This window comes from Ixodes scapularis, unplaced genomic scaffold (genome assembly GCF_016920785.2).
Source record: "Ixodes scapularis isolate PalLabHiFi unplaced genomic scaffold, ASM1692078v2 PGA_scaffold7__128_contigs__length_106722199, whole genome shotgun sequence".
NCBI lineage: Eukaryota > Metazoa > Arthropoda > Arachnida > Ixodida > Ixodidae > Ixodes > Ixodes scapularis.
Genome location: NW_024609882.1, coordinates 15,680,438 through 15,691,244, shown reverse-complemented (window position 1 = coordinate 15,691,244; position 10,807 = coordinate 15,680,438).

The following is a 10,807-nucleotide window of genomic DNA, read 5'->3' as shown; positions in this document are numbered from 1 at the left end:
TAAGTCTTACTCAAATAGGGCGACAACCGGCGCCAGAATAAATCAAATTAAGTATACAGGATCACTGCCGCTTTGATTCGTAGAGCCGCAATAGGGGCTCCGAACCACTTCCAATAATAAAGTGAGACATTCGTAATCTGGTAATCAAATAAACCAGTTAAATAATTCATTCACAGCGGCCGGCCGAGACAAACGATCGCGGGTTCATTACTCAAGCGTTCGCTGGACGCTCCCCCACCAACGAACTTCCTTTAATTATATGCAACTTCCTTTGTATCACGGAACTTGCATTCGCATAGATTACAATAGATAAATGCATTTGGTTTATGAAAACTTAAAGAGGTAAGCCTCGAGTTTCATTCTCTCACTGGATATATACTCCGTAGGAACGCACTCTCAAGAAAAAAGGGTGTCAAAAGGTGTATTCTTACACCCTTTGTCCCATATAATAAACCCCAGAATTTCAATTCAACGTACAGTGCCCTACAGTCGAACAGAGGGCCCAAAATTTTACGAAGGGCTTATTAGCCGTGTGGCACAACATTTTAAATAGCTAAAGTATGTATCAAAGACCACATCGAAACAACACCGAGTTTTTACAGTAGGGCCAAGAAAACCCGGATTATTTTTTTCGTGTTCAGTAAAACGTACATTAGCTATTTTAATAAGTTGTACCACACGGGTATCAAGCCCCCTCGTAAGATTTCGGGCCGTCTGTTCGACTGTAGGGCACTGTATGTCGAATTGAAGTTTGGGGGTGTATTATATGGGACAAAGGGTGTAAGAATACACCTTTTGACACCCTTTTTTCTTGAGAGTGCGGGCAGAGAAGAACAGAGATGTTTAGAGTAAGTGAATCACACACACGCAGCCATTCAAGGACGCTACATCAGTCCAGAGTCTTCTATGTACAGTCTCCCACAGCATGAAAAACCAATTCGAAGAGGCAGTCGCTGTGCAGGATTCTTTTTAGACAGGCCCGGACTGCTTGGGGTGAGGAAATAAATGAATCTTCGTTCTATTCTTGCTCTAAAAATGAACTGCCTAGTGTCAACGTGTGTTTGCACCGCTGAATAAACTGCGTAGGCGGGTGGGCCGTTCATATTGGGGGAGACTGTACTTCTGCGCGTCTCAGAGTGTTTTGGCAGTATACGTTGATGACGCCTGTAACAGGGAACCACTATATCTTTGCCGTATTCAATGAGTGAAGAACATATAAAACGTTGGGCTGCGTTTTTTGTTTGTTTGTTTATAAATAACGCCTTTACCGTTGCGTCTGTGTCATGATTATGGATGCCACATCCCGAACCACAGTGTTGGCGGTAACGGGTTACAAGTGCTTTAGTGGTAACGCGTTTCTTTCTTTCGGTAACGTTGTAACGTACTCGTTACGTTTTCAAAACGGTAACGTCAAACGTACTTACGTTATTGATTTCGAGTAGCGTGTAAAGTAGTTACGTAACTCGTTACATATTTTTGCCAAGACTAAAAAAATTAAACTTTTTTTCGTGATTCTTTGAATCAAGGCATATAAACATTTTAGTTTTCTGCCTTTTTCTTTGTGTTTTTTCTGGTGAGTATTCGAGTGGAAGCGCAAAAAAAAAAAATGTAAGTCAATTATGTTCTGTTTCCGGATGGACATAATGTTTCTTGAAATGTGGCGCTTATGCAAAAGTAACTCATGACAATTTTGCATTGTTCTTAGAGAGCAATAAAACTACTCTGCAATTACTTTCTTTGGTGAAAGTAATTGACGGGAAAGTAATTGACCGGACGTCATTGATTTTAATCCGATAGCAGTTCAACGCACAAAGATGTACTTGTTCATTCCTTTTCTGACCGTGCAGGATTCATCTTACGGCATTTTACATTCGTCTCATGTCACCCAGAGCCCCTCGATGTGTTTGTGCTTGTTTCGCAAGGGGAAAGTACACATATATGTATATGCATAGGTGTGCGTGTATAGATAAGATGTATGTATATAGGTATATATCTCTCTCTCTCTCTCTATATATATATATATATAGATAGATAGATAGATAGATATAATTGTCACGAATGACAAGTGATGAGGCGACGAAAACTGAAGTAAACTAAACGTTTAATGGGGCGAACTTGTGCCCAAATTAATGAAAGAAAAAGGAAACAGAAGAAAGCAGGAGAGCGTCGCGGGCGTCGATGTCGGCGAAACCGCAGGATCGAGCGCTGGGGCGAGACTGACTGCAGATCAGCACGCGGAGTCCCTTATGTACGCGCGTTGGGTTCTGGAACAATCGGCCTAGATTCTTCGGCGACTGGAACATTTGGAATTCGATCAGACGAGAATGTTCTCGAGCTCACAAGAACGCAATGTTGAAAGAACATATAAAAGAACATTCCACTGACTGGAATCGAACCCAGACTTTCCACGCGACAGTCAAGCACGGTAACCACTCGGCTTTTTTTTTTTTTTTTTATTTACATAAAATGGGCACTATGTACATGGTTAAAAACGCATATTGACGTAGGGAGTGCTCAGCGTTCCAGTTTGACAAAACAGCACCCATCACCTCTGGCTTCGAAGTGACCTTGGCGCTTTGAGACGCGCTGCCAAATCAGACCATCCATCTAATTCACAGCTTTTCGCTGCCTCAACGAGGCTGGTCGTAATCATGAAGCTTTCTTCAAAGTGGCGCCACGCCGGCTTGCCTCCTTCAAGAATCAAGAAGTGATCTGTGCGGGATTTCCATATTGCATGCAACCCGAGCAAAGCAAGTACTTCATAACATTTACTGTCGGGGCCAGTGCCGAATTCGAGGTATTTTGCACTGTGCCAGTCCATGTACAAATCAACTTTCAGTTTAGAGCGTAAGTCCGCCCAGAACAGTTCTGCATTTGGGCAAAAGATGAAGACATGCTGCAGAGTCTCTGGCGTTGGACACAGTGCGCAGTTCAAATTCCACGGAACAAAAAATCCTTTTTTCTCCTGCCACGTCTTCACTGGCAGTACTTCGGTGTGAAAGCAAATAAAGAAGTCCATTGCAGCTTTTCGGACGGGATAATTTCGGAGGCGCTTAAAGACTGTGGATTTCTCACTGGTCCCTTGGAAGGAGCGATAAAGTGGCGGTGGAAAGACAGTGTCTATGGTGTCCCAATATAGCGCTTTTCTTTTCACTTTGCTCAGGTATTGCCTAGAGAAGCGCGCTTCAAAAAATTTAATGGCATCAGCGATTTCTTTATAGAACCTCAGTACTGCACTTGACGTCGCTCCTTCCAGGGTTACAACAAGCCAGGGGGCTAAAAAACGTCCGCCAAGTTTTACGAATGATCTTACTATGACCGAGTTACGCTGGTCACGAAAAAATAAAAACCTTTGAACTTTTAGCTTGATCTCGAGATTCACAACTCCGAAACCTCCTTTGGCTTGACTGATAAAAATGTTTGCGCGTCTCATGCGTTCAAAACTAGAATTCCAGACGAAGGTAGCACAAAAACGATGCATCTTATGGACTTCGCTTACATGACACGGCACAACCTGAGCCGCATACCATACGGTAGGGAAAAAAACGGAGTTGCAAACAAAGGCACGGTTTAGCATAGAAAGGTTTCGGCCGCGCCAGTCCAGCACTTTGGCCCTCAAACTGTTGAGATGAATTCTTCCCTTGCCAGTACTTAAGCAGTGAGGTTCTAGACTAACACCAAGGTACTTTTGGATACTTAAACTCCAGGTAATATTTATAAAACGCTCTGGCTTTACGTCAAAATTTCCTAGCCACGCGCCTGTAGATTTCTCGTGATTCATTTCAGCCCCAGACACTTCACAAAAATCAAGGAGGTGTTGCACGGCGAGGACAACCTCATGTCTAGATGCAGCAACAACAGTAACGTCATCTGCGTATGCTAATATTTTCGTTGCATTTCTGGCAAGGGAGACTCCCTGAATTCTATTATCGTTAATAATCTTTCTACACACAGGCTCAAGATAAGGTGAGAAAAGTATTGGCGAGAGCGGGCAGCCTTGTCTAACAGAGGCTTGCACTGCTATCTTTTCAGTTACTATTCCATTGATCAATAATCGCGTGGATATATCTTTATAGCACAGCTTAATATATTTGGCTATAGTTCTCCCGGCACCAGAGGCCTCTAGTACACTGAACAGAAAAGAATGCGAAACCCTGTCGAAGGCTTTACTTAAATCAATTTGTAGCACTGCTGCGGATAAGCCTGTCGCTTCAGCGGTTTCGGTAAGTATACGCATAGTGTGAACGTTTGAGGTGATGGACCTCCCTTTAAAGCCATAGGCCTGGTGGTCACCTACAACAAACTTAAGACCCATCTCCAAGCGTTTTGCTAGTATTCTCGCCAGTATAGTTTGTAATCAGTGGTGAGGAGACTGATTGGCCTTAAATTGCTCGATGTGAGAGAGTCGGAGTTCGTGTTTTTCTTTTTAATAAGGACCGTTAGTGCCTGTCGCATAGAAGGTGGAAGTAAATTGCTTTGAAGGATGTCAGCAAACACGTCACATAGCATAGGAGCTAAAATATCAGCGAACTTTTTATAGAAGGCTGAGCCTAGACCATCCACCCCGGGGGATTTTCGCGTTGGAAGCTCTTTTATAGCCCTCTTGATTTCAGCTTTCGTGATCTTTTTGTTTATGCGTTTCCTTACACTTGAGGGGATCTTTGGGAGCTCTTTGAACCACTCATCCAGCGGGTTGTCTGCCGCCTCGTCTTTCCTAGTAAATAGTTGTTGGAAAACTCTTACGTGTTCCTTCTCAATGTCTTCTTGTTCTGTTAACACTTTGCCGTCGACACTGAGTGCGTCTATCCTGCTACGCTGCGCTCGCGTTCTTTCTATGGTTTTAAATATTTTGCAAGGATCTTCCTCCCTTTCTTGTGCTCGGAGTCGGCATCTGATCATTGCGCCTTTGTATTCGCTTTCCATTAGGTGAAGCAAACGCTCTTTGCAATCACGTATATCTTCCCTGAAGACTCCAGGGGTTTTGTTTTCTTCAGCAATTAGCATTTCAAGGGCTTGTACTAGCACATACTTTGTTTCGCGCCCTTTTTTTGCCTGTGTTTGTCCGTGTTCGAGACAGAGCAGTTTAATTCTTTCCTTGACCTCTTCCCACACTACCGCGTCAACTTTCCCTTCCGCAGTTGCTTCTGATAAAATATTTCTTATCTGAGAGGACAGATTCTCGTCGTCAAGAAGACTTTCGTTAAGTTTCCAAGAGCTCCACCAGAGCGGCTTTCTCGTTCGCCGGTCCGCCTTTCCTATTCGCATCGTGACCATTGCGTGGTCAGAAAAGGCTACTGGGGGCACCTTGTATGCAGTGACCGAACTTGCAAGCTCACTGGACATATATACCCGGTCTAGTCGTGCGTGACAATCGCCTTGCCAGTGCGTGTATCCAGGAAGAGGGCCTTTACACCCGTCGGTTACATCGACGAGATCAAAGTCGCGTAATAATTTCCTGAGTTCCGCAAGGCTTGAGTCTGATTGTAAGCCGCGCGAACAGTCCTGTGCATTTAAAACGCAGTTAAATTTGTCCCCCGCAACAATTGTTTTGACCGGCGTGTCCAAATATTGCCGGAGATTGTCGAAAAAAAATTTTCGATCCGACGCTTCGTTGGGGGCGTATACTGATATCACTTTTAGCGACTCATGCCGCCAGATAACTTCCACCGAGCAAACCCGCCCGTTCTTGTCAGATTCCCACTCGGGGTACACTGTGAAGCCTCTGTCTTTACGTATCATGATAGTGCTACCGCCGCTGTGCCCAACCGCCCTCGCGTGATAAGAAAAGAAGTGTCTATCAAAGAAAAGCGTCATGTCATCTACATGGGCATCGGAAGAAAGTTTGGTCTCCTGCAAGCAAACTATGTCAGCGTTCTCTTTCAGAAGCAAATTTAACAGCCACTGTTTCCTTATTCTCGAAATTAAGCTAACCGAGTTGAACGTTGCAACTTTAGCTTGCTTCATAGTTTAGAACATGAAATAGAACCAGAAAGTACAATGAAGTCAAGTTCACCGTGTTGCGAGCGAGACTTGGCCTTCCCGGAGTGCTTCCTCCGGTTGTCGCCTATGAGGGGTCTGGGCGCCGCCGGTCGTCCGGGGGAATGCGGGGCATAGGACTAAAGCGTCCTATTTTGGAGAGTCCTCCCTTCCACTTCTGGTCAGCCTTGCGTGGCTTGTCCTGAGGGTCCGTCGGAGGATAGGGGCCAAGGGGTGGGAATTCTGGGAGGTCGTCCATCTTTGACAGGTCGACGGTGTCGGCGGCAGTTGCTTCTTGTGGAGGAGCCTGGTTCGCAAGTAGGGTGTCGGAGTTCGCCGCCGCTCCTTCTGTGGAGTCAACAGCTGCAACGAGTTCCGTGCCCTGGGTTTCTCGCTCCGAGATGTCCGGGAGGACCTCGTACAAAATCTTGGCCTCGGCCGGGTCGGTGGCAGGGTGGGCTTCTAAGCTCTCCTGGACGTCACCAGTCGGAGCTTGTAGTTCTTCGCGCCCTTCGCTACGTGCTGTGGCCTCTGCCTCGTCTTCATCCATCTCGAAGTCATGCGGTTCGTCTCGAGTGGTAACATCCGTGACGGCGGCATACGTGCGGACGCAGTCTTCGGTCACGTGTCCGAATCTGCGGCACTGCTGGCACCGGGGTGTTCTGCAATCTTTCCGGATGTGGCCAGTTCTTTTGCACCGTAAGCACAGCGGTGCGCGCCCGGGAGCCACAATCAAGACGTTACCGCCGCAAACCTTGAGCTGGTGTGGAAGGCTGTCGATGGTGACACCCTGCTTCATGTCGAGGCGAACCACCCTGGTAGATGACTGTATTCCTTGAAAGCCTTCTGCCCTCCACGTGTCTCGGGATATTTCCTGCACTTTCCCGTATGGTTCGAAGACCCTGCGCAGGGCGTCGTCGGGGACTGGGAAAGGCACCCAGTGCACTTTCAGACGGACTTCGGTTTTGTCCGGGTCGATCACAAGACATCTTTTGTCTTTCACCGTAAGCTCTCGCGCTTCGACCATCCTCTTCTTGGCCGCCGCCGAGTGAAATGACAGCATCCACAGATGATTCATCTGGTAGGCACCTATCGCTGCGGTCTCCTTCATGACGCCCAAGCGTTCGAGTTCGGCCCTGAAATGTTCCACCCGGTAAGGGCGACCGGTCACGTCGCAGTGAAGGAAGACTGTGTTGGCAGCGAAGATTCCTGATGGCAGGGCGGGAAGAACTACACGGTAATCATCCGTCGACGAAAAAACAGATAAGCCGCGGCCAGAGTTGGCCGTTATCACTGCTCCATCGGAGCCAGCCATTCTACGTCTGTGCGGTGCGAGCGCAAGAAGCAGAATGCACGGTAACCACTCGGCCACGCGCGCGGTCGCTCGCTGACGAGCGTGGCAATATATATATATATATATGTAAGTACATACCCTGTTTTTCTCTCCCAAGTGTGAAGTAGCCATCCTGCCAATCTCCGCGGGGTAACCTCTTCACCTTTCCAATAAACCAATTTTTCTTTCACTTTTGCAAGTAACTTCAAATGCGTCAGTGCACGAGGCCCATGTCTCGAGCAGCCCTTGGAAGCAAATGGTGGCGCAGCACAGAAATGAGCGGTCCTTGGAAGCGATGATGGTGGCAGAGCACCCGCTCGTTGTGGCGCGTGTCTTGCGTGTTTCCACAAACAACGGTTGGTTGTATACTTGTTAGCGTGAACTTTATCGAAAGATTTTAAGTTCACCTGCTTCGTGAATAGTGTGATATCCGAGTAAGTGGCGAGTATGGCACTAATCAGATATTTTGTAGTTGATCCGCTACACCAGGGAGACTAATTAGTGTTTTCGTTTTATTACGGCATGCGCAGTTCAATGCGTAAGATGATGTTTGATTTTAGGAACAAAAATAATTGAATGGAGGCTGAAACCTTGATTTTCTGGGAATCATACCCGACAACAGTCGTGGTAAGGTATTGAGCGTGCTCATCGCATAATATCGATTCTCTTTCTCCATCCAAGACCGCAGCAGAAAGAAAGAAAAAGAGAGACAGCAAAAAAGGATACGACAAAGCTCCACGGTGTCTCGCAACCAATCGACCATACTCCATTTCGTTAGAAGTCCGCCCGCAGCACCAATCACGCATTTGCTCTGCATGATCGGCTTAGCCGCTCACGGCAAACGCACAAAAACAACGAACAGCTGGACGATGAGCTTTCGCCCTCGGTTGATTGGCTGCTCCATATACTGCACGATGCACCGTTTTATTTAGAGCAAAAAACGCGAGCGGAACATTTGATATTTCCACTTTCGTTCGACATATATAGTCTCGTGGGTCGAGGTGATATACGAAGCGTTTCCTTTTATCCAATTCTCACGAAGCGTGACCTTTTATCCAATTCTCCGCTGAGCGCGTGTGCGACACCGCAGAGAAAACGCACCCTCTGCACTCAAACAGATGTAAAAAAAAAAGAAAGAGGAATAATAAGCTTTAATAAAAGGCGGAAAAAGAAAATAGGAAAGGTGAAAAGAACGCGCATCGTGACTAAAACGCGAGCGTCGTCCATTCGCGAAGAGATTTCGGAACGCGCTCGCGGTCCACGTCCTCCGATTTCCCCGTGTAACGCACGTCGGTTTGCATTCGATTTTGTTTTTCCTATTTGTTTTTTGGCGGTTCCCATACACGCCTTTCGATGTTCACCGATCACGCGGCCTTGGTCAACGCTTTTCCTGCACTCTGAAACCACGCGTGCGAGAAATCACTACGATAATTGACGTCAAAGTGGCGAGCGACAGGGTCCACTTTGGGCGCATCAGACAGTGATTAAGAGGGAAAACAAAACGACAAGAAACAACAAGGAGACGTCCGCGAAAACTTTGCGAAAGCGGCTTGGCCACGATTTTTTTTTTTTTACTTTTTTTATTCTTGTTTCCTCGTAACCAATTTGCCTGACGGTAAAGTTCGTTCATGCGCAGGGAATGGTGTTTCCTCAGTTTCAGGTAAATCTCGCCTGCCGGGGGGTCACGTCATGGCGGCAGCCGAGATGAATTTGTCGAGGAAAAAAAACCTTCTTGACAACGCAGGCGAAGATGGGTGGACAAGAAGAGGAAAAAAGAAAACTTCAAGAGTGAAGAAAAAAACAAAAAACAAGTCACAATCGGTTCGATAAACAGCAAAGAGGTCGGGCCTACGTGCTTCCTTCTGCGTAAGCTTGAAGTTCGCAAATATCACGGCCGTTAGGTGCCACAGGTCGTTTCGGGTTTTATGTGTGTATCTTCTTTTTTTTCACTTTTTTTCTTTTTGTTCAGCACTTATTGCTGAACGGCCTTGAAGTGTCGCAGTGTCGGTGTCTCGCATTGACGTAGACACTAATCCTCGAGATGGAAAAATCAAGAAAACAGAACGAAAACAAAATTAAAGTCAGTTAGAATTTAACTTATCTGAAGTTGGGGAGGTTGTAACCGTAACATTGAACCAAATAAAGATCGTTAAAACTCGAGTAAACAATAAACAAGTTCAACTACGTTTGCTATGTATTTGTTGTACTACGCCCCAGAAACCCCAGAAATAAACAATGATTTAATTAGACTGCTTTAAACCTGTTCGAATCGATGAACCTCTTTATATTTTTTTTTTAATTCGCCGGTAATTTTAAGTTGTTATTTTTAGCCGCGACTTGCGTCGAAACATTTCTTTATATGGCGCTCACTTGTTTCAGTGACCTCGAAGTCCGATGCGCCTGCCACTTGATATGGATTATTCGAAGATAGCGGGCCGCTTGATCGCGTGCACTCAGAATTATTTTCGATACTTTTCTTAGTGACCGGACACCGAGACCACCTTGAAAGGTCAAGAGGTTGTCGCGCGCTAGATGACTACATTTTTGTTAAAGATCATAGCGCAATTTGATTATCTTGAGTATGCTATGGCATAAACAGGAGGCCATGACTATAGTAAACGACAGCTTAAGAAACCCGAGGCGTTAATAATTACATTTCCCCCTTTTGACTCATCAGTTGTTACAGGAAGTTGGGGGTATTCTCCCGGGGCGGCGGAGAAAAGCTCACCGGAGAAAAGCTCACCGGAGATAAGCTCACCGGAGAAAAGCTCACCGGAGATAAGCTCACCGGAGAAAAGCTCACCGCAAAACCGGCAGATGCGGAGAAAAGCTCACCGATTTTTTTTTAACTGTGTCCTCTTTCTTGTAATCTTCTTGAAGGTCATTGGGCATATTTGCTAATTCCTCAGAAATTAGTAATCGCCCATTTTGTATATTAATGAAGTCGCAAAAATGATATCAGAACATTGTACACCGGTAAAACAGACAACAATTTATTGACAACTGAGGGTGCGCCGTCGGTAGCTCTGTCAAATAAAGAGGTTTGTTCTGTGTGACCTAATATGAATAGCGGTGTGTGAACCGTTTCAGCTCCAAACATTCTGTAGTGCCTAATAGTTAGGTAGGTATTTGTTGATGCAGTCAGTGTCGGCTACGTTGTTTTCTTTCTGTTAATTTCACTAAGAAAACTTTAGTTGCGAGAACAGCTTCGTCCTGTCGCGTTTGTTGTCTTCACTCGGTCGTCGTCGTTTGAGCGGTTTTCATGTATAACGTTCACCAACTCGCCCTATTCGCTACTTTACAGAAGACTATTTCTTATATAGGTCACGAGTAACAACGGTGCCAATGTGCAGCTCTGAAAGTCATGAGTGGCTCACTTTAGAAGGGCACTATCACACAAAGGCAACGTGCGGAAACACCAGCACGAACGGCTAGAAAACGTGTATGTCCGTGGAAGAAAGAAGCCTCGATATCCTACTAACTGTTTTATCCTGTTTT